Consider the following 4,223-nt stretch of genomic DNA (forward strand, 5'->3'; position numbering starts at 1 on the left):
CACTCCCTAAAGTATTTTGACATTAGCTTACATCTGACTGGCATATTTTATTTGCTTCTAAGTTGCAAGTAAAGTGGTATACCTTATGCCAGGAGCTGGTAAATTAAAAAGCTCTTGTGGGGCTGTGGCACTTATTGTGCCACCCCCTTAAGTAGCCCTTTCAAGGATGCCTCAAGCCTGCAATCGCAGCTTATGCGAGCAATTTTACACTGCCATTTCACCATTGTAAAATAGACCTTTACCAGGCCTAGACCTTCTATTTTAATACAAACAAATACTGTGAGGGTATGCACTACACAACCCGGAGGGCAGGGTTCAGTATATTTTAAAAAGTTGGACATGTACTTTTAAATTTTACACGTCCTAGTAGAGAAAAACTCCTACATTTGTCTTTCACAATAGTGAGGCCTACCCCCTTCAAAGGATAACATTGGGTTATATTTTTACGTTTCATGAGAGCTACCTTTTGATTGAGAATAAGTAGGAAAGTGAGAACGCAAGGTTTTCTATCGCTTAAACTTCTTGTGTAATCATTAAATAACCCCCTCCACTGGTAATATGGACCTTTGTTTGTTGACAAGGAGAAGTAAGGAGCAATCATCTACATAGCAGTAAATAACTAAAAACTTTTAGTTCAGTCAATAAAGAGAATTAATCGGTGTTTAAAAAGATTTTATTTTCAAATCTTTTAGGCCTTCATTTGTATATTCATGAGGTATTAATGTTTAAATTTCAGCATCATAATTTATAATAATCAATCAATCGATAATTGATTATGAAATAGAACAACATTTTCATTAGGATCAAAGTTAATATAGAAATAATACAGCAAGCATTTTCGAAAAAGGAACATTCTCCATTATAAATATAATTGAATAATGAGAGAAAAAAACTAGGTGTCAGTTCAGAAACACAATTAAGAGCTCTGTTTAGAGAACCAATGTGTAAGCATGAAGCCTTTGCATCTGAGACTGGAAATATTCACCTTCTTAAATCAACAGTCAGAAGAGAAATCGGCTAAATATCCTCTCATTTAGAGAAGTCTAAGAAGCTCAGAAATGAGACTCCAGCCGGAGTATTGGAAAGAAATCCTAAATCCAGCTGTTATTCTGGGAACACGCACTAATATCAACACAAAACTTCTATTTTGCAGTATTTTTTCTTCTGTCATCATCCTGCAATAGAATCTCAGTAAACACCTGGGAATAAGCAAACTCCCCATTTTCACATACTGATACTCTAGACTTTCAGACATTAAACCTTGAAAAGTAAAACTTTTGATATTTTGCTGTCCAGACAGTTCTTACCATGAATCATTCTTCCAGTCTCCTCCCCTCCTCCCCTCCTCCCGGTTTGAACTCGCTATACATTTTCCAATAACATCGAATAAAATTTGCGTCCATAAAAGTCGTATTTGGTTTATGAGGAATTATAATTTAAAATCCTCTTTAATGGTAAAGTCAGATTAAAAGTCATTATTTTGAAAATTATACATTTTAGAAAGTTTGTATTTTCCTATCCTTAGTATTTGCTGCCTGCAGCCTGTTCCTAGGTCATATGACTAGGTAAATAGGCAGTTGGCCTTTATGTACTCCTCCAAGAGGGTATCTCAAAGAAGGGTCTGGGTGGTGGCAGGATGGGCCTTCTCAAACTTGATTGAGGGTGGAGCTGTCACCTACCATACTTTTACCTCCAAGGAACTGCCTCAGCTTACACAAAGAGGATTTCACACTAGTCTATTGTGCCCGGAGACAGACTGGGACCAGGGCAGGGAGGCAGGAAATTCCAGACACCTCTGTCAGGAGAACCACCTGAAACTTCAACAGTTCAAAGAAAGTATCAGCTATATATATTGAACGCTGAGAAAGAACTCTTCAAGTCTCTTTTGGACCTGTGGACTTTGCCAGGAAAATGGACTGCCCAACTCTGAAGTCTGCCTTGATGACCTGCTTGCTGATCAAGTACTTCTTTGCTGTCCAAGGCCTGCAGTTATTGCACCAGGACTCTTCTGCTGATGGAAGCTGCTTTGCAGAACCTAGCACACCTGTGTAGACCTATGACTCCAAGGGATCTCTAAGGTCAATCAGCTACTCCACTGTACAAGCCACAGAGAAATAATAGGCTTCTTTGATGTCAAGCCAACTCCATGCATCTCAACGTTGATCCGACTCCATGGATCTCAACGCAGTGCAACACAGCACCCAATCGACTCTGCGCGATCCAGCTCGTTGCCCACACATCTCAGCACAAGCCCTCACAATTCGCAGTGGCTTCTTCAATGCCAATGCTGCCTGACACCGACATTGACCAATTGTGACACATCTCATCCTCAGTGCTGACAAACTGCATCTCAAGTCTTCACAAGCCCCAGCAGTTTCCTCAGCGATGACACAGAACCTTTCATCACAAGCTTATGTCCATGGCTCAACAACTCCACTGCTGCAAGATACATCTAAACACTGGGCCTCTCATTGCAGCTCTTCACTGATGATCATCAACTCCACTGCTGTGCAATGCATTTTGGCACTGGAACTCGCATCATAGCTCCTTGTCGACGACTCCTCGAAGCAGGTCAGATCTACTTCATGCAGGAAATTCACAACTCAATGGCTAGGCCACAAGGTACTTTTCAACGGACTGTGCTCAGTCCTCTGTCCAGCCCACACTCCATTGTGGTCAGCCTGAACTTGTGACTTGGACACGGTCAAAGAAAGCTGTGGTTGGTGTTTTTTTGCTTCTTAGTGCTTTATTTTCACAAAACCTATAGAATTGAATATCTCTGGTTCTACTCATTGGATTTTTGTAATTTCAGCGACAGGTAATTTATTAAAACTTACTCTTTTTTTCCTTAAATTGATGTGGGATTTTTATTGTGTTGTGTTTCCCTTTATTATTGTTTGTAGTGTTGCATAACTACTTTACACATTGACTCTAAGTTAAAAATATATATATATATTTATTTATTAGTTGGAACTTCAAGAACATTAGCATTATCAAGAAATATATTAGTTGACTCAATGAATCAAATTTACAGAAATGTACTCACAGGTGCTGAAGCAATCGTAAGTTGCCTCTAAGTTTAATTAAACTGTTTTTGTGCTAAGCCTCGAGAGGGTTAAGTACAGATTAATTTGATGTAGCATGTGTCTCACCTACAAGAATTGTAAGGTGAGACACATGCAACATTGGCCAAATGGTTGAGGGGAGTGAAACCCTTGAGTAGGGTTTCACTCCCCTCAACCATAGGCCAATTTTTCACACCATGCATATCAATGAATCAGAAATGTAGTAGTTACTCCTGGAGAAAACTGTGAATGCTTCGATTGGAGTCTGCATGGGGTAGCAGATTGGCATATCAGCATTCAAAAGCACAATGTTCTGGCATTGTGACAGTAGGTATAATGACATATTATTATTATGTTTGAGCTTGTAAAGCGCACTGTTACCCGGAGGTTTCCTGGCGCTGTGTAACGCTGGGGAACCCACCCTGGCTTTCCCTGTGGGATGGTCCCTGCTGGGAGTCCCCAAGGTGGAGCCAAGCATCCCCGGCGTTGGAGGGGCCGTTGTGGAGATTAGGCAAGCTAATGCCCAGAGTTGCCGAGTGGGACCCCTGATTAGAGTAGGCACCGAAGCGAGAATTATCGAGTCCGCTGACCAAAGTCCAAGACCCTGCCGCGTCGGGAATTGAACCCTGGTCCCGGCCGACTTCTGCTCCCGGGTCTGCCGCCTCTAACCAGTGAGCCACACCACTCCACTCCACATATGGGGCACACAACCATTCAGATATGGGGGAAAGTATGCAGTTAACTGTGGGACTGCAGTCTGCTCTTCGTGATATCTCAAGCCTGTACAATCAGTGTAAGTTGTCAAGGCTGGACAGTTTAAAGTGTACAAAATCTTAGCGCCTCATGGCTCTAATTGTTCCATTCTATTTAAAAATTGTATTATCTCCAATAATTTGAACACACCAAAATGTGCACACCTCTGTGACTTTCAATAGAGGAGGACCACCACTTTGCTCCCTTTTTTCCTCGCTATTTACAAGGGGTCCCCATGTGTGCCTGGTTAGTTGTAGTTGTAATGATGAACTTCAAAGATTGTAATGATTACCAGATGTTTCAGCTAAGCGATGGCCTAATATTTTAACAAAAACTCTGGAATTCTGATTATATTACCAGAGCAACATTCTGATACCTGTCGAAACCAGAGTTTGCACAGCAGTA

Source organism: Lissotriton vulgaris, chromosome 1_1, assembly GCF_964263255.1.
Source record: "Lissotriton vulgaris chromosome 1_1, aLisVul1.2, whole genome shotgun sequence".
Classification (NCBI taxonomy): Eukaryota; Metazoa; Chordata; class Amphibia; order Caudata; family Salamandridae; genus Lissotriton; species Lissotriton vulgaris.